Below are 8,672 nucleotides of genomic sequence, written 5' to 3' on the forward strand. Positions count from 1 at the left end.
GGCAGCAGTCCCATTTGTTCCTGAGCTTTGGTGGTTATTTCTAGAATTTGAGGTGCTTTGCTCCCTTTGTATGTGATCTGGTAGCTCCCTGGAACTTTGGGTGTCTGTGTCATGCCTGAGGCTCATAACTGGAGTCTTTCAGCTCTGATGTTACTGATGGAGCATCATTACTGCATAACAGCAAATGCTGAAGAAGCTGAATATGGTATCAGACTTTAATTCAAGATGTGAAAGGGGCTGAAATGGTTAGAACTAAGGTAAATCAGAATACAGGTGTTTGCTAGTTTGGATATATTACGTCCCCCAAGAAAAAGGCATGATTTTCTAATCTAATATGGGATATTAGGATTAGGTTATTTCCATGGAGATGTGACTCACCCAATTGTGAGTGACACCTTTGGTTAGGGTGTGACCTCTGATTGAATGTTTCCATGGAGGTGTTGCCCCACCCATTCAGCGTGGCTCTTAATTAAATCACTGGAGTACTTTAAAAAGAGCCACACAGGCCAAGATATTTGCTGCAGCTGAGACAGACATTTTAAAGATGGCTGTTGGAAGCTGACACTGACATTATGGAGGATGCCATTTTGAAATACAATTTGGGAGCAAGCAGACACCAGCCATGTGCCTTCCCAGTTAACAGAGGTTATCTGGATGCCAATGGGCTTTCTCTAGTGAAGGTACCTTATTGTTGATGCCTTACCTTGGACATTTTATGGCCTGAAGACCATATACTTTGCAACCAAATAAACCCCCTTTATAAAAGCCAATCCATTTCTGGTATTTTGCAAAATGGCAGCATTAGGAAACTGGAACAGATTTTTGTACCAAAGAACTGGGGTGCTGCTGTCTTTGCAAATATCAAACATGTTGGAATGGCTTTTTAAATGGATACAGGGAAGATTCTGGAAGAATTGTGAGGAGCTTGATGGAAAAGGCCTAGACGGCTTTGAAGAGACTGTTGGTGGAAATATGAACTCTGAAGATACTTCTGATGAGGCCTTGGTCAGAAAGGTTTAATGTGTCATTGCAAACTGCAAGAAAGGTGATCCTTATTTTAAAGTGGCAGAGAATTTGGTGAAATTGTGTTCTTGTGTCAGATAGAAGGCAAAACTTGAAAGCAACAAGCTACAATACTTAGGTGAGGAGATCTCTAGACTACAAATGGAGAATGTAGCCTGGTTTCTCCTTTCCGCTTATAGGAAAATGCAACAAGACAGAGAGAAGCTGAAAAATGAACTCTTGGGTAAAAATAAACCATAAATGGATGGTTTGGAAGATTCTGGGCTTCCAGAAAATATAACCCCAGAGGCTACAGCCCCATGTGAGGATTTAACCAGCAATGGAACTCAACTGCCATTTCAGCACAAGCTAGGATTGGAGATGAATTTATCCAGAAAGGATTTGTGGAAATCCCTGTTGTCTGATGGTTTTGACCCCTGTGTACTTCATGCCAAGCCAATGAGATTTTTGAGAAAATTGTATAGCCAGAGCCATGGCCAGTCTGGACTGGAGAGGACAAAGGAACAAATTCAAGGAAAAATGTCTTCAAAGACAGAGCCATGGAGATTGAGGTCTAGTGTCAAGAGGTCTCAGGCAGAGAGAGTGGAGCAGCCAACACACATGGAAAGGTGAATTTGCCCCAGAGGTTGAAGGCGGGCCTTTTACCTTGGTGCTCAGGAAGAGTGCTGCAAACCCCAGCCCCAGAGAGGGTGGAGAATATTCCCTGGGGATTCAGGAGAGCCTAGCCACCACCACACTGGGGAGGAGAGAGACTTTGAACTGGAAAGTCAGAGTCCAGGTGGCACCCTGATGTTTGAGGAGGGCAGGGCTGAGAAGCTGGTCTCCCCAATGTGTGGATATGTTGGTGCACTCACCCCAGCACTTGGAGGTAAAAGGGCTGCCATGTAAGCCTTCAGAAATTGTTGGACTGCTGTTCTCTCAAGACCCAAGGATAAAACATCATTCTGTAAATGACTCTCAGGCTTTGAAATCTAATGGAGTTTGCCCTGCAGGTTTTAGGAAATGTTTTGGTCCCTTAAACCTGGTTTTCCTCTCAGTTTCTACTTACGGCAATGGGAACATTTATCCTATGACTGTCGTCCCTTTGTATATTGGAAGCAGATAATTTGTTCTAAGTTTCACAGGTCTACAGCCAGAGGGGAATTTGGATTTAGGACAAGACCATGCCTGTAAATGATTGTGATGGGATCTTGTACTTAACTATTGTTACTGAAATGATTCAAGTTTCTGTGATATTCTGATGGGATGAATGTATTTTGTCTATGGAAAGATCATGTTTTTCTGGGGCCCAGGGGCTGGAATGTGCCAATTTGGCTATATTAGGTCCCCCAAGAAAAAGCCATGATTATTTTTTTACTCATTTCATTGAGATATATTCACATACCATGCAGTCATACAAAACAAAGCATACATTAAATACATTCAGTCATTTACAGTACCTTAATATAGTTGTGCATTCATCACCAAAATTAATTTTTGACATTTTCATTACCACACATACAAAAATAATAATTAAAATTAAAGTGAAAAAGAAACAATTAAAGTAAAAAAAACACTGCTTGCCTTTTTTTTTTTTTTACTTCCCCCATTTTTCTGCTTATCCATCCATAAACTAGACAAAGGGGAGTGTGGTCTATATGGCTTTCCCAATCACATTGTCACCCCTCATAAGCTATATTTTTATACAATTGTCTTCAAGATTCATGGGTTCTTGGTTGTAGTTTGATAGTTTCAGGAATTTACTGCTAGCTATTCTAATTCTTTAGAACCTAAAAATGTTGTCTGTATTGTGCATAAGAGTGCCCACCAGAGTGACCTCTCGGCTCCTTTTGGAATCTCTCTGCCACTGAAGCTTATTTCATTTCCTTTCACATCCCCCTTTTGGTCAAGAAGATGATCTCCATCCAACGATGCCAGGTCTAGATTCTTCCCCAGGAGTCATATTCCATGTTGTCAGAGAGATTCACTCCCCTGGATGTCAGATCCCATGTAGAAGGGAGGGCAGTGATTTCACCTGCCAAGTTGGCTTAGCTAGAGAGAGAGGGCCACATCTGAGCAACAAAGAGGCATTTGGGAGGAGACTCTTAAGGCCATAATCTTTTAATCCAGTCTCTTGGGATATTGGGATTAGGTTGTTTCCATGGAGATGTGACCCACCCAACTGTGAGTGACACCTTTGGTTAGGTTGTGAACTCTGAATGTTTCCATGGAGGTGTGGTCCTGCCCATTCAGCATGAGTCTTAATTAAATCACTGGAGTACTTTAAAAACAGCCACACAGAACCAGAAATTTGCTGCAGCCAAGAGAGACATTTTGAAGACAGCCATTGAAAGGAGGAATTGAATTGAATCCTGGGAGGAAGCAGATGCCAGCCGTGTGCCTTCCCAGCTAACAGAGGTTTTCCAGATGCCGATGGCCTTTCCCCAGTGAGGGTATCCTATTGTTGATGTCTTACCTTGGACACTTTATGGCTTTAAGACTGTAACTTTGTAACCAAATAAACCCCCTGTATAAAAGCCCATCCATTTCTGGTGTTTTGCATCCCAGTCGCATTAGGAAACAAGAACAGATTTTGGTACTGGAAGTGGGGTTTATCAAACTGGAACAAAGTAAAAGGGTGACATTGTCTGTATTTGGTGACTTTAATTTCTGTGTGAGACCCAAGGAGGAAAGATTTATTTTGTCAAAATTCAAACTTTCTGTGGCATAGTATCTGATTTAAGCTCTCTGCTCAGTTTATATGTACAACCTAACTCAACTTTCTTTGACATAAAACCTAGAATAGGGAATGAGATATTCATATTCTATATAGGTTAACATATTACCCCAATGCTTTTTAGAGTGTTTCAGGAAAAAATGGAAAAAAAATATATATTTATAAGTTCCTTTGAAGGAGTGGGGAAATAAAGCATGGAAATGTAAACTTCCCCACCTGCAGAATTCCTGCTATTCTCTTAAACAATATGGACCCCCAGTTTACTTAAACTGTGATCAACTTTTTAAAGTCTAAATCTAAAATCCACTCCTAAAATCATAAATTTTCCCATCTAAACTTATTACAGGGAGATATATGAAAATAAACTCTGTAACATATGAGCTTTGCCTCATAAAAGGAAATATGATAATGAGCCAAGTCCTGGATCTTGAGGCTTACACTTATGAAACTTATTTCTGCAATGAAACTATGCTTAATTATAATTATTTCATGAGTCACCCTTGAAAACTTCTTTGTTGTTCAAATGTGGCCTCTGTCTAAGCTAAACTCTGCAAATAAACTCACAACCTTACACACTACATGGGATATGACTCCCAGGGATAAGCCTCCCGGACTCCAAGGGATAAAAAGCAAATGTTGATCAGCAATGGTTTTGCAGAAATATCTTGATCAAAATCATGAAATATTAAAATAAATAAAGTATATTTTCTATGGTTAAGAGATTTTAAATGGTGTGAGGAAGTCATTCTGGATGTTACTCTTACACAGTTCTCAGCCAAAATATCACATACTTCCACAGTATGCAAAACCCCAAGCAAAAATATTCCTGAAAACATTAGGGACATATGGACACCATAAAGAATCCACATGGCTACAAAGAATCAAACCCCCCCACAGCAGGCTATATCTGGGAGTCAATGGAAAGCTATTCCCCCAATGTGACACAATTATCTTCACTTGTAAGTCCCCTAATCACAATCCTTCTACTCCTTTTATTTAAACCTATAATTTTCAATGAAATTAAGTGTTTTTTTTTCAAAGATTTAAAGTCTCCTGATTGTTCCTATGCCACTTAAGCACTGAAACCCAGGGATACCAGTCCCTCCAAGAATGACACCAGTAACTCGTTAATATCTTCAACTATAAGCAAAACAATTTCATTCCTCTACCCTATAATATCTATGTCTCTCCTCAACCTGAAGTAAGAAGAATGGTCATTGTCCCAGTTATGTCAAGATTGAGGAATGAATAAAAATAAGGGGGGAATTGTAACCACTCACTACCACTTTTGCTTTTTTTTTTTTTTTTACTTTTTATTGTAATGGTTACTTTAGCTTAGTTCTATGCTTTACACAATAATGTAGTTTACATTTGTTATTGTAATGGTTACTTTAGCTTATTACATTTTAACTGAGTGATTTATACTTACTGTAATGGTAACAATTCCACTTCCCCTTGTTTTAATCCTATAAAAACCATAAACTCTTTAGACTCAGTATGGCATATTTGAGCAATAGGCTCCTGTCACCATGCCAGTTGACTTGCGTTAAAGCTCTCTCTTTTCTCAAAAGCCTGATGTCATGGCATTGACTTCTGCGCATATCAGGTATGAGCCCTTGCTTAGTAAAATTAGATCAAAATTTTAGGATTTTTGAGCAAGAGTATATGATTGCTTTTTTTTTTTTGGTGTAAGAAGAGCATGAAAGGATAAGATGAGTTTATGAGGGGAGAGAGATGGTTTTAGCTAGAAGTGGATAAAAGATGGAGAGACGACCATGATTATAGGCTAAAGATAAAGAGATATATAGGTGTAGAGTGGGACAGGGAGTGACCAAACACCTCTGTCCCCTTCTCTTCTCCTGACCACCCTCTCCCCAAAACCAGATTAGAACTATGTTATCCCAGAATTTCTGGTGCCATTGCTCTGTGGGATAAAAAGTAATGGCAGACGCTGTAGCTCCTGGAACAACAGTCACAACATCAGGAGCAAGAGCTGCAGCAGAGGTGGTGGCAGTGGTCTCCCCATCCCTCTCACTATAGTCACCTCCCTGTCTCTGGGGTTGGAGGAGGGGGAGGCAGCAGGAATGTTAGTAATGGTGGCTGGACTAAACAGGTCACCTGCAGGTATTTTATGCATGGGGTTTGTAAGGAAGGAGATAACTGTCATTACTCATGACCTCTCTGACAGTCCATATGGTGTAGTGTACAAGCATTTTCAGCAAGGATACTGTGTCACAGAAACCACTGCAGATATGAACATAGCAAGCCATTGAAACAGGAAGAAGCAACTGCTGCAGATCCACCTACATAATCACACTTTGCTGCTTCCTCAAGTCTCTCATTGGTGTTTGGAAAACTTGTAGAAATAAGTGTTGGTGAAGCTGAGTCAAGAAATTTGAACTTTGCAACTATAGGAGCAGGCACAGAAGACTGGATGAATTCCATTGAGTTTGTTCCTGGGCAAACCTACTGTGGCTGTACTGCCCCCTTCTTCACTGGAGCACCCCTACCAGGCTCAGTGACCAAGGAAGAATCAGAAAAAGAGCAAACCACTGTGGAAACAAAGAAGCAGCTTTGCCCCCATACTGCAGTGAGGGGGGAGGTGCTGATATGTGGTAAACTGTGTGTATCTCCATGGAGATTCATGTGATATGTCTGGGCTGCAGGTCCTACATACAATGAATGCTGTCCAGAGATCACAACATATAAAATCTTGCATTAAGGCCCATGAGGACATAGAGCTCTCATTTGCTGACCAGAGCAATAAAGACCTGGTTTGTGGGAGCTGCATGGAGCTTGTCTATGAGAAAGCCAACCCTAATAAGTGCTGCTTTGGAATTCTCTCCAACTGCAACCACACCTACTGTCTCAAGTGTATTTGCAAGTGGAGGAGTGCTAAGCAATTTTAGAGAAAGATCCTAAAGTCCTGCCCAGAATGCCAGATCGCATCTAACTTTGTCACTCTAAGTGAGTGCTGGGTGGAGTACAAAAAAGAGAAGCAGAAACTCATTCAGAAATACAAGTAGGCAATGAGCAACAAGGCATCCAGGTATTTTGATAAAGGATGTGAGAGCTTCCCATTTGGAGGGAAATGTTTTTACAAGCATGCATACCCTGATGGCCCTAGAAAGGAGCCACAGAGAGAGAAAGTGGCAACATCAAGCAGATACTGGGCCCAATGAAGGAAACACTTCTGGCAGCTCAATGAGAAAAGAGAGAATAGCAATTCCTTTAACAATGATGAAGTAGAGGTTGTCATCTTTGAACTAGGCAAGATGTTGCTTATGCTATTGTTTGCAGCTGGGGATGATGACCTGACAGACTCTGAAGATGAGTGGGACTTGTTTCATGATGAGCTGGAAGATTTATATGACTTGGATCTATAGAAACTTTCAGTGGAGTATAAACAGGTCTGCTGGGCCTCAGATAGTAGCTATTACCTGCGGTGGTGTGTCAGTGCCTGTGTTTCTCTCCTAGGCAGGTCTATCAATTCCAGGTGCTATTGTAATAATTTTTACCCAGGGTCTGTCTTCTCAATCCCTCACTTTTCCCCAAGGAGTGTGTTGTTTTCTCTGTTTGAAAAGTTACAAAAAAATCTTAAAAGTTAATTCTTAAAGTTAATTTTTTATATGAATTTAACTGTCAGACAGTGTAGATTTGTTGCATCAACTGTTTTCAACTAGATTCACACAGTTCTAGTAAAGTATTCATGGACTTTCCACACTCATTATGAGGACCCCAGGTTCAACAAAATGAAAGTATTGGCCATGCTTTGGGGTCTGAGAATAGGGGTGATGTGTGAAGGGATCAGAAGTAGATACTTAAAGTTACTATGAAATCTTCACATTTGTGTTTTTATATCTGTTCTGTACCCTGCAATACCCACCACATGCACTTGTTCTGTGGTTTTGGTCTCTTGTTTAATTGCACATGAGTAATACTATTGGGTAACCAGAACCATGTGTGAATGTGTTGAGGTATTTCCTGTGTTTAGCAGGATAGGGAAATTGTGAAAGATCAGATGAAAAGATATAGTGGCATAAAATAAATGCAAAGTTAGTAGTTGACTCCCAAGGGCTGATAGACTTGGCATGTGTGAGAGTGTGTGATAAGTTTTTCATCCCTGCATAGATGCAGTATTCTTAGCTTTAGTGGGGAAACTTGGTTTAGTGGTTTCAGCCTAATATGGCAGATAGATCTTAAAGGACAAAGCAGTATATTGATCTTGGTAGCCATTAATATAGCAGTGCTAGCTCTTTCTGTCAATATAAATATAGAAATGGCATGCACCATAGAAGTTAAGAACTTTCTGATTGTCCCATATATTAACACAAACTGGGTCTTGGTACAAAATTGTATTTAATATTTTATAATCCTCTAGCCTTTCCAGTCCAGGCACTTTTTGCAATACCTTTGTCCTCATTTGAGGTGTTTTGTTGTCCAGTTTTTCTGGATATTTTCTTCCTTCCACCCCTGAGCTTGACAGGTAGACAGATATGATTCCAAAATTATGTTTCTAAGGTGTTTACTGTAGTGGAGTCATTGGTTTGCAGTAATAAGTCACACCTTTCCACTAAAGGGGGAGGGGGTTGTCATCCATGAGACAAGCTGAAGTTGGTTCATTAGAAGAATTATTTAATTGGAAATTTTAGCTTTGCATTTTGTTGCTCTATTTCCTGAAAGTAGCTTGGAGATGCTCCTGATTTGTCCATCTACTGCTTTGATTCCTTGGATCCCACCCATTCATTCAATTTAAGAAAAAACAAGTAATTGTTGTAGAGGTCTCTGTATTTTGCAGCTGCCCTTTTGTAAGAAGCACTTTTCCCAAATAAAACTATATATATATATATATATATAAAGAAATTGAATAAATGGGAGAAGTCTTGTGCTAGAAGTAAGGACTGAGAGGAGGTTAGAATTGTGAATGAAAGGG

At 40.1% G+C, this 8,672-nt stretch overlaps 1 pseudogene; it reads left to right on the top strand.

Annotated features, from left to right (window-relative positions):
- Positions 1 to 5,680: 5,680 nt before the first annotated feature.
- On the top strand, positions 5,681 to 7,125 carry LOC119523617 (annotated as a pseudogene).
- The last annotated feature ends 1,547 nt before the right edge of the window (positions 7,126 to 8,672 follow it).

Source organism: Choloepus didactylus, chromosome X (assembly GCF_015220235.1).
Source record: "Choloepus didactylus isolate mChoDid1 chromosome X, mChoDid1.pri, whole genome shotgun sequence".
Taxonomy (NCBI): Eukaryota; Metazoa; Chordata; class Mammalia; order Pilosa; family Megalonychidae; genus Choloepus; species Choloepus didactylus.